The sequence below is a fragment of the Physcomitrium patens genome, chromosome 3 (genome assembly GCF_059467195.1).
Source record: "Physcomitrium patens ecotype Gransden chromosome 3, ASM5946719v1, whole genome shotgun sequence".
NCBI classification, from domain to species: domain Eukaryota; kingdom Viridiplantae; phylum Streptophyta; class Bryopsida; order Funariales; family Funariaceae; genus Physcomitrium; species Physcomitrium patens.
In genome coordinates, this window is record NC_143412.1 from 21,334,451 (window position 1) to 21,356,578 (window position 22,128).

The 22,128-nt window shown below is 36.4% G+C and overlaps 1 long non-coding RNA gene across 1 annotated transcript; it reads right to left on the reverse strand.

Annotated features, from left to right (window-relative positions):
• Positions 1–10,206: 10,206 nt before the first annotated feature.
• On the reverse strand, positions 10,207–13,216 carry LOC149989585 (uncharacterized). Its single transcript, XR_016502284.1, has 2 exons — positions 10,761–13,216; positions 10,207–10,599 (listed from the first exon to the last, which is right to left on the reverse strand). It is a non-coding gene; the product is annotated as an uncharacterized LOC149989585 (long non-coding RNA).
• Positions 13,217–22,128: the final 8,912 nt, after the last annotated feature.

The following is a 22,128-nucleotide window of genomic DNA, read 5'->3' on the forward strand; positions in this document are numbered from 1 at the left end:
GGTTGAGGCTTTTTATTAGTAACATCCATCAAAATCAAGATAAAGAATGTCAGGATCTACAAAAGATGATGATTGTTCCTCATGGAACTTATCCCTAGATTTGAAATTAGTATCATGGACATATACATTTATTCAAATAGCTACTTATATGCTTAGTTAGAAGTAAATGTATATATATAAATTAATTTCATAATATCTTTCAAAGAAACTTCTTTGAAGCTTTATAGATGCAATTTTAACTTTATATGTGTTTGTAGTTAATTAATAGGTTAGAAACTTGGTCAATAAATTAACCATGTACTACACATATTAATAGCTTATGGAACAAGTTAACTAAGTTATATACATATAGGTAACTTGCTTTCTAAGTTAAAATATGTATCTAGCTGTCACGGCCATAATCATGTAAGCTAATAATTACATATAAAAATAGGTAGAAGTAAGTAAAAGTAGATAAAAGTAAGTTAATTGTATAATATTTAATATAGAAGCTTCCTAGAAACTTCCTAGATGCTGCTTTGACTTCATAGATGTCTTTAATTGACTTTTTGGATTAGAAACGTGGTCAACAAGTTGGCCATGTGCCACACATGTTGTTAGCTTGAAGATCAAGCTAACTATGTGGCCCACACATAGAAAAACTTGCCTTGTAAGTCAAGGCATGTGTCCTACAAAGTCAACACATATTGGAGGTCCTATAGAACGTCGCCACGTAGCCCCTAGTTAGATAGTATATATAGAGACAAGAGTGAAGGCTTCTTCACTCTTGTCAACTCCTTTCTTGCTTCTAGTTCAGGTTCAAGAGTCTTTAGTTTCTTGTCTTGTGGCAATAGCCATTCCAGTTTCCTTTTAATATACCTACTTGTTTATATTTTGACTTATTATATCGAGATAGCCGTTTGGTGTATATTTTTCCTCATCGAGTCTTTGTCCTTGACAGATTGACAAGAGTACACTTACAATATCAGAGCTTTGTTTTTTCTTGAGTAAGAGTGGATTACCCCTTTCTCTTGACAAGACATAAGCGTATTAGAAATTTGCGGATTACCCACTTCTAAACTGATATTGTTCTTAGTATCTTCTTTGTTATCAAGTCTTTCTTTTCTTTTGTCTTGAGCAATATCAAACAAATTTTTCTTCTTAGTGTCATTATGGCAGAGCTTGTTGAAATGAAGAGTGCAATGGCACAAATGCAAGAGCAAATGAGGGAGTTAATGCTTGCGATGCATCAACTCAATTCACCAACACAGGAAAGAACAAGAATAGCAGAAAGTGGAGATATAGAGATGATCGGAGCTGCTTCAACATCTACAACAAATCACGTTCCTTCTCCAATTGTACAACACCCTATAAGCACTAGAGAACCAAGAATTGCCTTACCTGAGAAATTTGATGGTACGAGATCAAAGTTTCGAGGGTTCATCAATCAAGTACAATTGGCAATTGAACTTCAACCGCAAAGCTATCCAACTCCAGGATCACAAGTCAGGTTTATTGACACTCTACTTTCTTGTTCTGCATTATCGTGGTTTTCGTCTTTTCTTGAACAACGAAATCCAATATTGGACAATTTGGAAGCTTTTTTGGCGAAGTTTCGATCTATGTATGGTGAACACGATGCAACTCGTGTTGCAAAAAATAAGATCCAAATTCTGCGACAAAGAAATCGCTCAGTAACAGTATATGCTTCACAATTTCGACAACTTGCAATTGACATCAAGTGGGATGATGCTACACTCATCAGTCAATTTCTTTATGGATTGCAATACGAAGTAAAGAAATTGATGCTCAACTTACCTGATCCTCAAACTTTGAGTCAAGCAATCGATTTTGCGGTAAAATGTGATAATCGACTTTTTGAATTTCGATCTGAGAATCATTCACGAGAACCTCAACGTTATTATTCAATGGCAACATCAACATCTTTACCAAACGTACATTCGGAAGTAGAAGACATGCAAATTGACGCGGTACGTTTTAAACCTCTAACTGAGCAAGAAAAGATTCGTCGTCGTCAAGAAGGATTATGTTTATATTGCGGAGAACCTAAGCACACTGCTCAACATTGTCCAAAGAAACGACGCAACTATAAAATGAGGGGTACGACGGTCAAAGAAGATAACATGTCGGAAAACGGATTCGTCCAGCTACAATAGGGACCGTGCAGCTGGAACCTTGTACAATTCCTAATGAAGGTCCTATCCTCTCCTCAGAACCCTCTCCTTGTTTTATAATAGACTTATATTTAGGACCTAAGAATTACAAAGCCTCTGCTTTATTAGATTCGGGAGCCTCAGCATGTTTTTTAGATGAACAATTTGTTAAAAGTCGTAAAATACCCTTTGTACAGAAACCTAAACCAGTACATGTAGAAGTCATAGATGGTCGTCCCTTGTCTTCTGGAGATGTCACTCATGAAACTCATCCTATAAAAGTAACAATAGACGATCATGATAGCTACATAGCTTTTAACATAATTAAATCCCCGTCCAATCCAGTTATTTTAGGTTTATCCTGACTAGAAAAATATAACCCTCAAATAGATTGGAATTCGCGTAAACTTGACTTTTCCAAAAGCGTTATTAATAGTTCTACGAACCAAGTAAAAAATTAAACGTCTAATACAGTAAAACCCGTACTGATAGGTGCAAAAGCATTTATATACGCAGCAAAAGAAGGATCAACTTTTGCTATTTATGCTGCACTTATTTCTGAAAACGTAAAGACTTCAAGTGGCATTCCAAGTCAATATCAGGAGTATCAAGACGTTTTTGAGAAAAAGAATGCAGATATTCTTCTTGAGCATCATCCATATGATTGTTCAATCGACCTCAAGGAAGGAACTCAGCCACCATTTGGACCAATTTACAGTTTATCGCAAGATGAGGTGGCTGAACTCAAGACATATATTGACGAGAATTTAGCGAAGAATTTCATACGCAATTCAAAATCTCCAGCAGGAGCTCCAATTCTATTCGTAAAGAAAAAAGATGGATCTTTACGAATGTGTGTTGATTATCGAGGACTCAACAAGATCACAATCAAGAACAGGTATCCATTACCTTTGATATCAGGACTCCTTGACTAGTTGAATCAAGCTAAGATCTATACAAAAATAGATCTAAGAGGAGCATATAATCTAGTACGGATCAAAGAAGGAGATGAATGGAAGACTGCGTTTCGAACCAGGTATGGACATTTCGAATATAATGTCATGCCCTTTGGACTCACAAATGCACCAGCTGCTTTTCAACATCTCATGAATGATGTATTTCGTGAATTCTTAGACAATTTTGTCGTCTGCTATCTAGAAGATATCCTGATCTATTCCAAGAACGTCGAAGAACATGAAATACATGTTCGTCAAGTATTACAAAAACTTAGAGATGCAGGATTGTACGCCAAGATGGAAAAGTGTGTATTTCACACTACTCAAGTTGACTTTTTAGGATACATCATTTCAAATGATGGTCTCATGATGGATTCTAAGAAAGTCCAAACAATCGTGGATTGGAAGATTCCAAGGACAGTAAGAGATGTTCAATGTTTCTTGGGATTTGCGAATTACTTTCGGATCTTCATCAAAGATTTCTCACGAGTTGCAGCTCCACTTACACGCTTAACTAGTAAAGATAAATTTCAATGGAATCAAGAAGCGGAAGCAGCATTTGAAGCCTTGAAGACATCATTTGTCTCTGCACCAGTCTTATATCGTGTTGACTTTTCCAAGGCATTTTTTATGGAAACAGATGCATCAGATTTTGCCTTGGGTGCAGTTTTATCACAAATGGGAACAGATGACAAACTCCATCTGATAGCTTTTCATTCAAGAAAATTCTCAGCAGCCGAGATCAATTATGAGATCCACGATAAAGAACTTCTTGCGATCGTGGATTCCTTTCAAGAATGGCGTCATTATCTAGAAGGCGCTTCTAGTCCAGTCACTGTGTATACAGATCACAAGAACCTCGAGTATTTCATGTCAGCACGCGTGTTGAATCGTCGTCAAGCTCGTTGGAGTATGTCTTTGTCAAGATTCGAGTTCATTATCACTTATCGGCCAGGAAAACAACAAGGTTTATCCGATGCCCTATCTAGACGTTCTTATTTTGCACCAAAAGAAGGAGATGCAGCTTTTGAGCAACAAAGAACGGTCCTCTTGAAACCGGAGCAATTTCATCTCCGAGCAATGAAATCAACATTGACTGTTGATTCAACTTTTCTCAAGCAAATCCAGTCCAGTATGTCCTCAGATCCTCTTGTTTATGATATCGAGAATAATTCTTCCAAGTCTCATGATCCTTCTAAGTTTGAGTTCAAGAATAATCTATTATATTTTGAAGGACGCCTATATGTTCCAGAAGGAGAAGCACGTTTACGTGTTCTTCAAGCACGTCATGACTTTCCAGCAGCAGGGTACTTTGAATATAATAAGACTTTGGAACTCATATCAAGAGATTTTTGGTGGCCACAAATGTAGAAGTCAGTCAAAGACTTTGTACAATCATGTGATATTTGTTCAAGATCAAAAATTCCTCGTCATCGACCTTACGGACTTCTTCAGCCATTACCTATACCAGAACAACCATGGTCTTCTGTTTCTATGGATTTCATCACAGATCTTCCAAGCTCAAGATCTTATGATTCTATATTTGTAATAGTAGATCGTTTCACCAAGATGGCACATTTTGTGCCATGTACAAAATCTATCACAGGTGAAGAAACAGCTAAGCTTTTCATTGATAATATCTATCGCTATCATGGATTACCTAAAGATATCATATCGGATAGGGGAACTCAATTTGTGTCAAGATTTTGGAGGACCCTTTTCAAGATTTTAAAAGTGGACATAAAGCTATCTTCGGCTTTCCATCCTCAAACTGATGGACAAACAGAGCGCGTAAACCAAGTCTTGGAGCAATATTTAAGGTGTACTATCAACTACCAACAAGATGATTGGACAACCCTTCTGCCATTGGCAGAGTTTGCTTATAATAATACGGTACATTCTTCCACGCAACAAACACCTTTCTTTGCCAATTATGGCTATCATCCACGACTTGATACTTTTGATTTTTCAAAAGTTGATAATCCTGCAGCAGAAGATATGGCAAATCGGTTGTCAGAGTTACATGCAATAATGAAGACACAATTAAAGGAAGCTCAAGAACGACAAAAGATAAACGCAGATCTATATCGTAAGGAGCAACCACAGATCAACGTGGGTGATAAGGTATGGCTACTTCGTTGCGATATCAAGACTACTCGATCTTGTGACTAGTTGGACTATCGTAGGCTTGGCCCCTTTTCTGTTTCTGAACAGATCAACCCAGTTGCATATCGGTTACATCTACCAGAGTCAATGAAGATCCATCCTGTATTCCACGTATCTCTTCTTGAACCATATAAGACAGTGGATATACAAGGAAGAAGACAAATGCCACCGCCTCCTATAGAAGTAGATAATAATGAAGAATTTGAGGTGGAAGAGATATTAGACTCAAGGCGGCGCCAAAATAAGCTGAAATATCTTGTTCATTGGCGCGGATATGGTATTAGTGAACGCACATGGGAGCCATCCAGGAATCTAGCAAATGCATCAACTAAAGTCAAAGTTTTTCATCAACAACATCCATCAAAACCAAGATGAAAATCTCTCTTATAAAAGAGACAAGATTGAGGCAAGATAACATTCAATTTCCTATCCTTGTTTGTAACTTCTTTGCATTTGTGACGCTAATTAGATGGAGAGCCAACAACCAGCGGATTCAACTCAAGAACCTTCGTTTGCTGACCTGTCGGATGAGACATTACGATTGTCACAACCTTCAAGACGACGCAATCGAGATGAAGATCTTCAAGAACGACATGTTCTTCCTCGAACAGATGGTGAGATACAACGCGTTTGGTATCACGATTTGGGAAGGGACTCTCGATGTTTGGTGATTTTGCTAGAGGTAGGAAAAACTCCTGATGGTGTTCCGAATATTCTATTCGAAGGAAGTTATGAAGGCCTCAATAATGATCAAATAACTGGGTGGTCTTCCCGCCCTGGTATGGGACACTACCGATGGTTGAGAGGCCCTATCAATCATCTTCGAAGAGAACAGAGCTCAGAGTATGTGGCGAATATAATTCGTCGCATCATAGATTTCCTCAACATATGATGACCGCTCCTCGTGGAACTCGTCTCTAGAAGGGGGGGTAATGTCACGGCCATAATCATGTAAGCTAATAATTACATATAAAAATAGGTAGAAGTAAGTAAAAGTAGATAAAAGTAAGTTAATTGTATAATATTTAATATAGAAGCTTCCTAGAAACTTCTTAGATGCTGCTTTGACTTCATAGGTGTCTTTAATTGACTTTTTGGATTAGAAACGTGGTCAACAAGTTGGCCATGTGCCACACATGTTGTTAGCTTGAAGATCAAGCTAACTATGTGGCCCACACGTAGAAAAACTTGCCTTGTAAGTCAAGGCATGTGTCCTACAAAGTCAACACATATTGGAGGTCCTATAGAACGTCGCCACGTAGCCCCTAGTTAGATAGTATATATAGAGACAAGAGTGAAGGCTTCTTCACTCTTGTCAACTCCTTTCTTGCTTCTAGTTCAGGTTCAAGAGTCTTTAGTTTCTTGTCTTGTGGCAATAGCCATTCCAGTTTCCTTTTAATATACCTACTTGTTTATATTTTGACTTATTATATCGAGATAGCCGTTTGGTGTATATTTTTCCTCATCGAGTCTTTGTTCTTGACACTAGCAAAGACAATATGTTTTAGAAGTTCTATATAATATCACCGCGTAGCTTTAATTAGAGAGTATATATGGAGGCAAGAGTAAAGCCTTCTTCACTCTTGTCAATGTCTTTTTAGTTCTTTGTCTTGTTTCAAGACTTTCTAATCTTTTTGTCTTTAGCAATAGCCATTCTAGTTTAATACATTACCATCTTTGAGTAATTTTTTAGTCTTTTCAAGTGACACAAGAGTGTATTGAGATTTGTTTTTTGAGATTCATGTCCTTGATATCATATCAAATTGAATGAATGATATACAATCTTTTAATTGAATTTTCAATGATGTAAAGCCCAAGTATATATCCATTTTAAATACATTTAAAGATTCAAGATGATTTAATCTATATCTTGATTTTAGGTAGTTTGGTGGTTTAAAAGAATATAAATATATGCTTTTAGAAAAATCAAAATAATAATTATGATATTTTGATTCTTATGAAAAATATAAAATAAATTATTATATTCATTAATATTAATTTTTTTCAAAGGTACTGAATCTAAATATGCCATTGGTATTTTTTCCAAATTTAAATATGATTCTAAATTAAGCTCTTTTATTGAACTTATAAAAAATATAATTTTTGGTAATTTTTTAAATTTTAGAACATCTTCTTAATTCAAGTTTTAATAAGCTTTTAGCATTAAAAAATGACCATAAAAGTTTTTTGAAGATTTTCTTTTCTTTTCTTTTCTTTTTAATTGTAAGATTCTCAAACTCTTAATCCTTGTCTACAAATAGTTTTTATTTAGTATGAGAAATGCTTGAATTAAAAAAAATATATTTATATTTACTAAAAAAAATATTTTAAATATTTTAAAATTAGTATAATATTATAATAAAATTTAATGTAATATATTATTAATATAAAAAAGTATGTAGTATTTTGATATATATTTTTATTTTATTTTGCATTAATACAAAAACTCAAAAACCAAAGAGATGAAAAACAAGAACATCTAATTTTATTAACTATATTATTGCTTTAAATGCTATAAAATAATCTTTCAAACTTTCAAATAACAAGATATAAAAAAAATTAAAGATTTGAATATTGAGATTTTTTCCCATCAAAACTACAATTAAAATTTATTTATTTCACTATTTTATTATGAATTTAAAAACTTTATATAACCTAAATATTATCAAATTTTATATTTTTTATATTTGAATATACCTTCTTAGGTTTATTATTTATATACATATTATTTGGATAAGTTAAATAGCATATCTTTGTTAAAAATTTATTAATTAATTTAATATTTATATCTCAAATTTGTGTAGCTTTTTATTTTACTTTAGTTTCAAAAATCTTTTAATCCATATCTCTTAATTGATCATAAAATCTTATATTTCATGAATTTTTATTTTCATTAATGATTTATAAATTAATATTTCTAATATTTATTTTATATTTAATTTTAAATAATATTTTTATTTTATTCTAAAACTAAAATTTTCTTTCTATTAACATGCTATTAAAAAATATACTACAAAAAATAACTTATGTCTAAAAATATATTTATTTCTATAATACTCAAAATATCAAAGCTTACTCTTAAATTATTCTAAATCTTATAGTCACTATTTTCTTCATTTAATTTTAATTTTAATTTTAATTTTTGTTTTGTTTTGTTTTGTTTTGTTTTTGTTTTTTTTTCCCCTAATCTTTGTAAATCTTGCTTCCAACATCTTAATTTCTTTTCTTCTTTTAAAAATACATCCATGCTTTTAAACTTAAAGAGAAGTCATTATAAGCTTTCACAATTCTTTTTCCAACTTCCATAAGCTTAGAAGTCAATTTATCTTAGTATTGAAAAGAATAAGTGACAAACAATCATAAACTTAAACCTTTGTCAACTTCTTCAATGTCCATCTTATCAAACTTAATAGAAAAATGGTCTATTGATTTCCAATCTCATGTTGCTACAATTAATATGCTATTATTGCTAGTATGTAATATATTAATAAAATCTATATAATTCATTTGATTTTTATTCTTAATATCATCTGAAACCAAGATAGTTTTATTTAAAAAAAAAGTGATTTCAATAATTTTTTTGCTTCTTCCAATTTCTTATCTTTTTTACAACTTTGAATATTTTTTAAATGTCACTATTTTTTATAATTACCATTATAATAATTAATATTATCAATAAAACATGAAGCATCATATATATGATTTACATCATTAAATGCAATCTTTGTTAATGTTGTCTTTCTAATTCCATCCATACCAAAAAGATATAATGCTTATGTTTTGTTTTTATATAATTGTGTTATTTCTAATTAGTATTTTTTTCTTTCCAACAACTTTTCTTCATGTAGACTAACTTACATAAAGAATCAAAATTATAGATTAGTAAAAAAATATTGCATTCATAAAAGAATTAAAAATAGATCTAATATATAATAATACACTCTGTAATCTAATCATCATAAAAAAAAATAATAAAAATTATTAACTTAAAAAATATTTTATTTTTTAACTAACAAAATAAATAGTCTACACTTTATAAGTAGCAAATCATTATCTATAAGTTAAAGAAGTACCTTTTTATGGACATTTCTTTTGGATGTATCTAAAAATAATTCATTAATACCTCAATTTTTATACAAAATCTCTCTCTTTATAATAATGAATCTTTCAAAAATATCTAGAAATATTGGCCATAGTGAAGGATCTTTATTCAAACAACCTTTGATCAATTAAGTCAATCTTTTCTGATTTGGAGGTAATTTTGGTCTTTTGTTATTTTTAGTTTTTTGTGATATTTTCTTTTTTGTTTTAATACCATCAAATGGTTCTTTTTTGGTAAGAATCTTAAAACATACCATTGCAAAGGAATTAACATTTGCTTCAAAAACATATTTTTGAATATGTATCTCAAGAGAAATATATTTAATAGTTCCATACATATTATTCGTTTCAGTTGTTGGTTTTCTTCTAACCTTAATATTTAACATTTCAAAATCAATCAATTTAAAGACATGTTATTGAATCATCTTAATATCTTTTTTTCTACAAATTTGATAAATATTAGCATTGTCTTTCAAAGCACAAAAATATTTAATGAGGTTTGGATGAGTAAGACCATCTAAACTGCTTATGTCTTTAATAAAAAAATTATCATATGGAATTTTCATTATTTTAGTTGCACTTAAAAGTTTCAACCATTTAGGTTTATAGACTTCTCCACAAGATCCTCCAGTTATGTGTTTTATAATTTGTAGACTTTTTATATTAATTTAAGGTTCCAAAGCATCTAATTCTCTACCCTAACTATAATCAAAGCCCTCAATTTTTTTCAAGAGTTGCTTTGCTAATTCACAAGTGTAAAGATTTTCTTTTAGAAGCTGCATGATTTTTTCATCTTCCACACCATGAAATGTTGCAGCATAAAAAACAGATGATGTAATACTTTCAAATTTGTCTTCATAGTATTTTGAAAGAATATCAATTGCAACATCACAACAGCACTTTAAATCCAAATGTAATTCTCTAAAAGTTGCTTTGATTTGTTCTTCCATTATGACATCTTAACACCAATTTTATTTCTCCACAATCTACTGCTCCTGGTTAATGATCAATCAACACCGACAACACGCCATCACCCATCACCTTTCTCAACCTTCAGTTCCCTACGTCTGCAAATCACATCATTGCGGAATAACACAATATACCACATCCCGTCCAACATGTGTGCGTGCAATGAGTTATGGCCGAAGCATTCGCAAGACGACATAGCCATGCACAGACATAGTAAACAGTGACTTGCAGCAGGTGTGACTCTTTCACGTAGCCTGCGACATAGGCATCGAACGGCACAAAGGTCATCACGGCCAATCAGAAAACAATAGCGAGAAAATCTTCAAAAATCAAACGGATTGCCATTCGGAGCAACCAAGAACATAAAACCAAGAGAAAGACAGAGAGTGCAGAGCCAAGTGATGCAACTGCTCACCGAAGTGCAGAAAGATATGAGGCTGATTAAACCTTGATACAAACCCTTACCGACACTTTCACTGGAAACGAAGCAACTGTCGATTGAATCCATCAAATCCTTACCGATAACAGCACTAGAAACGAAACAACTGTTGATCCAATCCGTCAAACCCTTCCCGACGCATGTACTGCAGGCCACGTTTTAGTTAATCCGAACCGTCAGAGTGAACTCGCTGCGCTCACGGCTTGATCCCACCACGTCCTCACAAGCCAACTCCGTGCTCCGAATGGGTTGAGACAGCTAACTATCTTATGAGGGAACACACGGAGCAGAATGAGATCTCTACCCGCTACTCCAGCCGCAACACCTTTCGCTCGGAACAGAGCAGCAATTCAACGTGTGGGCATGCGTAGTAGTGAGAGATGCGCAGGGGTTTCGGCGTGGGGAGGGAGAGGTATGACACGATTAACCAGTGTTTGGAACAAGTCACCCCAATTATCAGAAGGCGACAAGTTGTAGGATCTTATTCAATGAAGGAACGATACACCCACACCAACGTCCACTGCATCCATCCAGGTCAAGTATAGACTACCTTACCTGAAGGAAGCTCGCAGGAGGGGACTGTGGGTATAGCAGGGAGCCTGAGCATTCACATTCTCTCACGGGACGAGCGAAACATTATCTCACAGGATCTTGTATAATTGACAATGTGCCTGTTGTCAATCGATGTGACTTCTGTCACCAAGGCATGAGAAACCTCGAACCGATGATTACTAGCTCATGCGGACAGGCGCATGTGTTAAGTCTATGGCAGTGATCACGTATTTGTCTACTCATGTTTAACATCTGTTACGTCTGAGATTATGTTCCTGCTGATAGAGCCGAGGCAAGCAATGTGTACATACGCGCAAAGTTTCACGACTTGGGTGTGCTCATGTGGGGTACTCATAGTGGGGGTACAATTGTCCGCCCGCATGCTAAAATACTCCATAAACGGGGTGCAGGCCAGTGTTCCCGCTAGCTCAGTTGACATTGAGGGAAGCAGTTTTTTTTGGTGCAGGTAATCATAAATGAAATCATTCTGAACTTGCTGGACATTCCTCCTACTACAATGTCTGTTTGGTGTGAAGACAGATTGTTTATGCAGTATTTCTTCTTTTGAATGGCACATGTGATGTATCTTTCAGTAAAGACTATGTTTTGCTACTTGAAACATCTACTAAGCGTGTTGTGGTGTGTTATCAGAGATTTATATCATTGCAAATTCTTCGACCATCTTGTGTTCCTTTAAAAGAAGGCGTTTTTGTTGTTTCACCACTGCACTGAGACATCAAGAACAACTTGTCCTTTGGATCCAGTACTAATTTAGAGCTAGACAGTAGTAGTCGGCTGAAGATAATTTCTGGCAACGCCAACCCATGCCTTGCTCGAGTACTTCATCATGTGATTTTTTGTCTTTACTAGATCATTAGAGTTCTTTCCTTAAGAACCAAAGCAGGTGGAGGAAATTCTGTAAAGCCTTACATGATTCCAATACTTAATGATGGCTTCTTTTTTCTTCGTCCTCGTGCTCTACGTTGATTATCAGGAGGAGGTCTCAACTCGATCACAATTTGATGTACCAGGACGAGCCTGCTGGTGGCATTGACAGGCATGTTTAGATTCCGTAGAAGGGTCGCACTGATACACTTTACTTAAAAAATGTCTACTTGCTTGAATCGTATATGCTAGATGACGTGCACTAAAGCTGTGGAAGTGTGCACTCTTATTACATCTTCCATAGCCACACTATTAGAATCATAGGATAATTTTATAAATAATAATTCAAGTTAATACACAGTAAACACTGTGTTTATACATGATTGATCCAGCGAGGGTGGTGCAACTGGAACGTCGCGATGCCTCGCTGGATGAGTTCCTGCCGTTGCTTCAAACGGTTACTTCTACAATTATGGTTCACAAACTAACTGTTCTAATACACCCTCTAAACCATATCGTGGTGAGGCTGCGGTTGCTCATCCAAGCAAACCTAGTAATGGCAGGTGCTAGGCGAGCTTCGGTCCACACAACAATTTCGTAAATAAATTTGTCATTATATCATGTGTGGAACAGTATCGAAACAAGACTTTGTTGAGTGCGGATAATTGCCGAATGAAGTGATGTCGAATGTCGATATGCTTTGTTCTGGAATGGAATTTCGTGGTGTCCACGAGGGCAAGAGCCGACTGATTGTCGCAATAGATAACCATAGGTGTAGTTAGGGTTTCAAACAGAGAGAGATCATGCAGTAGATGTTGTAGCCACGCCAGCTCAGCAGTGGCCATGGCCATGTACTCCGCCTCTGTGCTGGAGATCGCAATAGATCTTTAATGAGATGAGCTGTAGTTGACCACACATTTCAACAATAGTAAAGAGTATCTGGAGGTAGAGTGCCATTCATCCAGGTCGCCAATCCAATTTGAGTCAAGAATCCATATAATGGTGCAGGAGATTGCAAATCTTGGCAATACTCAAGATAATAGTCCACCAAGCCCTGTAAGTAATGGAAGGCATGCTTATGGGCCTGCAAATGGGTCAGGCCCAGAGCATGCATATATTAGTTCAACATAGTGGTCACAAAAGAAAGGTTGGGCCACATGCTAATTGTGGCCTAATTCAAGGACCCTACTGTGTTAGCATATGAGAATTCATTTGGTTAGCGAGGGGCATCCTTGATGATTGGACAATTCAAAGAAGAAAGCTTAATTTCCAGGGCGAGATGAGTGGTTACAGGCTTGGGCTCAAAAAATCCAATTTCTCAAATTTTTGGGTGATGTAATGCAATTGAGACATGCAAAACAAACCTTGGATGTAGTCACAAATGATTTTGAGATTCAAGTCACAAATGATTTTAAAAGAGATAGTTGGAAGAGATCTATGGAATTCAAGCAATGTATAGATGATAATAGAAAAGAGCTAGTATCACCTAGTGCAAAAAGTAGAACAACTTGCATACCATATGAATCATTAATGATTAACTCATGACTATCAAGAGCATTCAAAGAAGAAGGGATTTCAATGCTATTAAAAGGATGCTTTGCAAAAAGATTGCCAAGGTGGTGAGAAGGAAGCTTTGCTAAAGGAATGTCAAGGTTGCCAAAAGGAATTTGAGGAGGATCAAAAGGAACAATAAGTAGGAGAACAAAAACTTGGACTAAGAAAAAACAAGATTGACCATTGAGATCAACCATAGTGGACGGAGACAATGGACAAATAAGAAACATTGGTCCATAGTCAATGTATGTAGGCTTCAAAATAGAAGAGCACATAAGTTGAAAAATATACAAATCTACTCAAATACTTTTATTAGCAAGATTGAAAAGATATGTATTAGAATGAGAATAAATCACATGCTCTTCCTGAAATACAACATCTTTTGAAAGAAGAAGCACTTCATTGGTGATTCTTTGAATCTTATATCTTTTACTAAAGAAGGTATAACCAAGCAATATACATTCATAAGTTTTATTGTGAAGTTTAATACAAAGCAGATTCAAAATCTTTATAAAACATTGACTTTCAAAGACTCAAAGGTAAGTAATATTCAATTTTTGATTATACCATAATTTAAAATAAATTTTGTCATTGGAGATCTTTTTAATAGAACAATGATTTTGAAGATATGTAGTTCATATAACAACTTTGTCTTAGTATGGTTTTGATAATTTAGCTTCATAGAGTATATATCTACTAGCATTGAGCAGAGTATGGTTTTTTTCATTTCCAATGCCATTTTAATAAGGAATATATGCCATGATAAGTTGAAGTTGACATTGAATACCATGAATTCCCAAATATTGATCAAAATTAGAAGAGAGGTATTTTCTTCTTTGATTGGAGCACAGAACTTTGAGTTTGTAACTTATTTGATTTTTTGCTCATATATGAAATATTTTGAATACATTGTCGTATTACGTGCTATCTTGCTTGAGAACGCATCGGGCATCTGGCTGTGGAAGATAAAACGATGTTTTGTAAGTATTCAAGTAGTCTAGTGGGTTTCAACCATCTAAATACAAACTATTTCAGATTTCAATGTAAAAGCTTAATCCCAATACAAAGTGCTTAGAAACATTATTTTTAATAACTTCAAGATATTATAAGCACAAATTCTTTTGTTATTTGTTAGTTTTATTTTATTTTATTTTTATAAGTATTATTTTATTTTATTTTATTTTATTTTATTATTTATTTATTTATTTATTTATTTATTTATTTATTTATTTATTTATTTATTTATTTATTTATTTATTTATTTATTTATTTATTTATTTATTTATTTATTTTTAATTTTTAATTTTTAAACCCTAAACCTAGACTGCGAGCTTCGGCAAGCTGTAATTCTCAATTTGATCGTCCGATTGTTATAAAACTTCTACCACTAGTGTCTTTGCAAGTCTTTTAAATGCTCAAGAAGTTTCAATCTAATTTAACAGATAGATTGCAAGAAAACACTATAAATCCACACTGATGTCTCTTGACCGTCGCCTAGAAAATTGATGACGAACTTTGAATTGCAATTTCTCCTTTTCCAACCGTTAATTCTCATTCAACTTTGTGTATAGCTCCGCCATTAAGTCCTCAACTTAACAAATTAAAATTCACCTTATTTCAGTCGATAAATCTCCAGATATTATAGAAATCCTAAACAACCCCAATATGCCGACTTTTGATATCTCTTTACACTAATGACCAAATATCCTCTATCCACACTGTTAGATTAATACAAATTTTCACATGCTCTTGGCATACTCAACCATCTAGACATTTCTAAAATTTCAACCACATGTCACGGACACAGAATACAGACTTGATATCTACCAAGAAGTTCAAGAAGAACTGGCAAGAACTAGATTAATCAGATGAATACAAGAACAACACCAAAGAGGTGAGCTAGAGCTCCAAGAGATGTGTTGTCGAGACTGAAGAACTCTTCAGCCTCGATTCCAATATATACTCCTATTTAAGAAGCTTCTCAAGTAACTTCTACCAACTAGGAAGCTTCTAGAAGGTTCCAGACACTTGCTTCTAGAAGGTTCTAGAAACTTATCTCTAGAAGGTTCTAAGGACTATGTCCCCAACATCTTCTACCAACTAAGAAGCTTCTAGAAGGTTCCAGAGACTTGCTTCTAGAAGGTTCTAGAAACTTGTCTCTAGAAGGTTTTAGAAGCTTGTCTCTAGAAGGTTCTAAGGACTATGTCCCTAACATCACCCCCTCCTTTAGCTTCGAGGTCTCTGAGAAGCAATGTTGTTGTCAATCAGTACCAATGCAAGAAAATGAAGATCTGTCGCATAACGTCTGCTATGAACTCCAACTGTTGTTCATGAGGTAAGTGATTCATCGGCCCTTGAAGCCAACGGTAGTGGCCCACTCCTTCAACTTCTGACCAAGCATGAACTTCTGTGTCTTCATTGTGAAATTGTCCTGCAAATATGCCTTCTGGTTGACCATCGTAAGCAGGCTCGGACTCAAATACAATCACCAGTGATCGGTTACTTGGTATCCTCCGTCGTCGTCATAGTACAAGTGGTTCTTCATCTCGGGGTCGCCTTCGTGAACTAGTTGGTTGAGATAATCTGACTGACATAATATCTATCTCTTGGCTATCCATATCAGAAGACCAAACTATGGCTACTGAAAAAATTCTATTTTATCTTGGAGAAAATAACTACATCAACTACGAATTTTGGTGGTGCTCTCTCTCTTTCTTATATTCTTGGGTGAGCAAGCTTCAAAAAGAAGCTATTGTCGAACCGGCTTAGGTTTATGAGGATGTTGTTGATGAAACTCCTGTACCTTTTGCGGCGCATTGGTGAGATTTTCAGCTGGCTCCCACGTTCGCTCATTAATGTCGTAGCCGCACCAATGAACAAGATACTCCAACTTGCCCCACCTTCGCCGAGAATCCAGCACCTTTTCAACCTCGTATTCCTCGTGGTTCTTGATCTCAATACTAGGTGGCAAATATTGCACTCTTCCAAGAAAAGATGACTCTCGATAAGGCTCCAACAAAGAAACATGAAAGACTGGATGTACCTTCATAGAAGCCGGTAATTCCAAACAATACACCACTGGATTGATTTGCTTTTGGATGATAAATGGTCCCAATCTTCGATAGTCCAACTTATCACATGGTCACTTGGTCTTGATATTCCGTCGAAGAAGCCATGCTTTATCTCCAATTTTGAAAGTAGGTGCTTGATTCCGAAATCTATCTGCAGACGCCTTGTAGGATTCTTGAGCGGATTGTAATTGAAGCTTCAACGTATTTTGAAGCTTTGATAGTTGTTTCGCAAATCTTTCAGCTGCTAGATTGTTATTTGTTGATGGACTCAATAAATCATGCTTTGGATGATACCCATAGTTGGAAAAGAATGGTGTGTATTGAGTCGATGCATGGAGGGTGTTATTATATGCAAACTCGGCTAGTGGCAGATATGTGGTCCAATCGTCTTGTTGATAGTTGATGTTGCATCGTAAGTATTGTTCCAAGACTTGGTTCACTCGTTCCGTTTGATCGTCAGTTTGAGGATGAAAAGTCGAAGAAAGCTTGATATCCACCTTCAGTATCTCAAAGAGAGATCTCCAAAACTTTGATACGAACTGGGTTCCTCGATCTGATATGATATCATCTGGTAGTCCATGATATCGATACACATTATCGAGAAAGAGCCTTGCTGTGACTTCACTGGACGATGTCTTCTTGTAAGGCACAAAGTGTGCCATTTTTGTAAGCCGATCTACCACGACAAAGATGCTGTCAAATGAGTTCGATGATGGCAGGTCCGTGATGAAGTCCATGGAAATTGAAGACCATGGTCGACGTGGAATCGGCAATGGCTGTAGGAGTCCATAAGGGCGATGCCAAGGATTCTTGGATCTTGAACAGATGTCGCTGGAGAGGACAAAATCTTTCACATCCTTCCACATTTAGGGCCACCAAAAATCTCGAGAAATAAGCTCCAAGGTCTTATTGAATCCAAAATGTCCTGCAGCTGGAAAATCGTGGCGAGATTGAAGAACTCGGAGTCGTGCTGGTCCTTTTGGGATATATAACCGCTCTTCAAAATATAAAAGATCTCCCTCCACCTTGAACTTGTCGTCATTGGCACGCTGCTTAATATCAATGGCTATTGAATCTTCAATGGTTACGACACGTACCTGATTTAGGAAGTCAGCATCAATTGGCATAATAGTAGCGCAAAGCTGAAATTGCTCTGGCTTCAATAATGTCATACATTGTTGATCAAATGCTGCTTCTCCAGCCTTTGGTACAAGATATGATCTCCTCGATAAGGCATCAGATAGTCCTTTCTACTTTCCAGGTCGATAAGTGATAATAAAATCGAACCTAGATAGCAACATACTCCATCGAGCTTGACGTCGATTTAAAACTCGAGCCGACATGAAATACTCCAAATTCTTGTAATCTATATATACGGTCACTAGATGTGTAGCTCTTTCAAGAAAGTGACGCCATTCTTGGAAAGAATCCACTATAGCTAGAAGTTCCTTATCGTGGATCTCATAATTGATTTTAGCAGCAGAGAACTTTCAAGAATAGAATGCAACCAGATGGAGCTTCTTTTCTTCTCCCATTTGTGAAAGTACAACTCCCAAGGCAAAATCCAAAGCATCAGTTTCTAAATAGATGGCCTTTGTAAAGTCTGGATGTACCAAGATTGGAGCCATAGTAAATGCGGTCTTCAAGTTTTGAAATGCCTTCTCTGTTAGAGGTCCCCATTCCAGCTTATCCTTGCATGTAAACCGAGTGAGAGGAGCAGCAACTTGAGAGTAATTCTTGATAAAGATCCGATAGAAGTTGGCAAAACGAAGAAAGCATTGTACGTCTTTAACCGTCTTCGGAACCTCCTCGGACACGATTGCTTCCACCTTCTTGGGGTCCATCTTCAAGCCTTCCGTAGTTGCAATGAACTCCAAAAATTCCATCTCTATTTGGTGAAACAAACACTTTTCTAACTTGGCATATAGTCCTCACTCGCGTAGTTTCTCCAATACCAAACGAACGTATTTTTCATGCTCTTCTTCATTTTTGGAGAATATCAAAATATCATCCAAATAGATGACAACAAAATCGTCAAGGTACTCTCAAAAAATGTCATTCATCATATGTTGAAAGACCTCTGGAGCATTGGTAAGACCAAAGGGCATGACATTATATTCAAAATGGCCATACCTTGTACGGAACGTTGTCTTCCATTCATCTCCTTCCTTGATTCGTACGAGGTTGTAAGCTTCCCTTAGATCAATTTTTGTAAAGATTCTTGCACATCCAAGGTGTTCTAAGAGACCAGAAATCAAGGGTAACGGGTAACGATTCTTCTTTGTTACCTTGTTGAAGCCTCGATAGTCCACGCACATCCGCAACGAGCCATCTTTCTTCTTCACAAATAAGATAGATGCTCCAGCTGACGATTTTGAATGACGGATGAAGTTCTTGGCTAGATTCTTGTCGATGTACTTTCGCAACTCCGCCAACTCCATCTGTGATAGATTGTAGATTGGGCCAAAAGGCGGTTGTGCTCCTTCCTGTAAGTCTATGGCGCAATCATATGGTCTATGTTCCGGTAGCATGTCGGCATTTTTCTTTTGAAACACGTCTTTAAAATCCTTATATTGCTCCGATATACTTGCTGTCGAGATCTTCTCCCCGGTAGTTGGAGCCGCATAAATGACAAACGGTGTGCCTCCCTTGGACAATCTTATAAATGCTCTTGCTCCAATAAATAAGGATTTCTCTATTCGGGGTTTTCTACTAGGCTTGCTCTTGGGTGGTTTTGTGGGAAAGGTCATCTTTCGCAACTTCCAATCTATGGATGGGTTATGCTTTTCCAACCAGGAAAGACCAAGACTAACAGAATTTGATGGGATTCTAATAATATTGAAAATAATATGACTACTATGGTCCTTAAACGTCACTTCTATAGGTTCTGATTCATGGATGAGACTACCTGACAATAAAGGTCGTCCATCTATGACCTCGACGTAAACAGGTTTGGATTTTTGTACTAAAGGGATCTTATGACGCTTTGTAAATTCTTCGTCTAAGAAACAAGCAGATGCTCCTGAATCTAATAATGCTAAGGTTCTCAGTTTTTGAGGGCCAATAAACAAAGGGATTGTAAAACAAAGGGCAGGTTGAGCGAAAAGAAAGGAACCTGGTTGTTGTTGCGATATTTCACTGTCCAACCGCACGGTTCCTATTGTGGCTGGGCATCCTCGTTTTCCTGAATAAACGTGCCCCTAGTCTTGATAATACGTCGATTTTGCTTCTTGGGGCAGTTTCCAACTTTGTGGCCTTCTTCACCGCAATACAAGCATAGACCTTCCTCCATACGCCGCTTTTTTTCTTCCAGGGTAAGAGATTTGACATGTATCGCATCAATTTGCATGTCTTCTACCTTTGAATGTGAATTCACGCTCCTTGCCGACATAGTTGGGGTGTGGCGAACCGTATGTTGTCTTGAACGTTGGTCTTGGCGACGTTGGAATAGGCGGTTATCGCACTTCACAGCTTGGCTAATAGCTTCGTTGAGCGTTTGCGGATCAGGAAGAGTTAACAGCAAATCCTTCACATCGTCCCTTAAATCCCAATAGAATTGACTCATCAACGCTTCTTCGTCCCAATTGATGTCGCATGCTAATTGCCTGAAGTCCGATGCATAGACTGATGTAGAACGCATCCCTTGTCGTAGTGATCGGATCTTTGTTGTAGCCCATCGAACCTTGTCGTGTTCACCAAATGCTTCCGCAAACGCCTCCAAAAAGGTTTCAAAGTTGTTTAATATGGACGATCGTTTCTCAAACAAAGGAGCAAACCATGATAGAGCTTGTCCTATAAGTAAGGTTCCAACAAGCCCAACACGTGACTCCTCCGTTGGATAGCGTTCGGGTTGTAAAACTGTTATCAACCTGATTTGGTTGACGAATCCTCGAAATTTGGAACGTGTACCATCGAACTTGTCCAGAAGGCTAACTCGGGGTTCCTTATGTTGTAGAATCAGTGGTGCTTGTCGAACTTGAGGCAAAGTTGCTTCTCCAAGTGTAGAAGTTTAAGGCTGGTGCAACCTAGATTGTGCCATCCCAGATGCTCCATCATTATGAAGTCTTGCCACGACTCCTTCAATCTTTGCAGTTCTTTGCGATAACGTAGCGAGGGCATTCATGATAGCATCTAACTTGGACTTTGAACTTTTCGTCATACTAATGTCTTAGCCCCCGACCATTCTAAGAGAAGGACAGAAATGACTCTACAAGAAGACAGTATTGGTTTAGAGGAGGGTACTCCGCAACCTCTAAAATGCCTTAAGAGCTTCAAGAAAAGGGGTAATCCACTCTCTCCAAGAAGAATAAGACTCCAATATTGCAACAAAAGAAGTATTAATTTAGAGGAGGGTAATCCGCAACCTCTAAAGTGCTAGTACACTTCCAAGCAGAGGGATAATCCACACTCTAACAAAGAAGAAACTAGCTCTGATATCTGAGGTGAGTGAAGTCTCGACAAATTGTCACGGACACAGAATACAAACTTGATATCTACCAAGAAGTTCAAGAAGAACTGGCAAGAACTAGATTAATCAGATGAATAGAAGAACAACACCAGAGAGGTGAGCTAGAGCTCCAAGAGATGTGTTGTCGAGACTGAAGAACTCTTCAGCCTCGATCTCAATATATACTCCTATTTAGGAAGCTTCTAGAAGGTTCCAGAGACTTGCTTCTAGAAGGTTCTAGAAACTTGTCTCTAGAAGGTTCTAGAAACTTGTCTCTAGAAGGTTCTAAGGACTATGTCCCTAACACCACAGATGTTTCTCTAATTTTACAAAATAGTTAAGAGTACTAGCCTTAACTTTATTGAAAAAAAATCCAAATCACCAATACAAACACTAACTTTGAACAACGATTGCAAAGTCTTTCCAAATCCTATGAAAACCAAGTCTCTTATTTTTTGAAGGAGCTTGAAGCTAACTCTTCAACCTCAAAATCCCGATCTCTTAATGCCCTCTTCTTTTTCCTCTATTTTCCTTTAATTCCATGAGGTCCTCTATTCTTCCGCCCTGGACTCGGAATTGGAACAACAGACTGCGCTTCTATGGAATTCCCTCCTCTAAGAAGATCTTCCCACAAAAAAGACGTTTCTCCCAAACGGCATAGAAAACAGAATAGCTTGAAATGGAACTGAAGCCTCCGTAATCGGGATCTCATTGGGTTGCCCAACCGAATCAGGTCTCATACTAGGTAAGAGGCCCATAACAGGACTTTGATTGGATGTCCTTGTAATTGGGTCAAATTGGCCCTTCGCATTAGGCTCACCCAAATATTGAATTA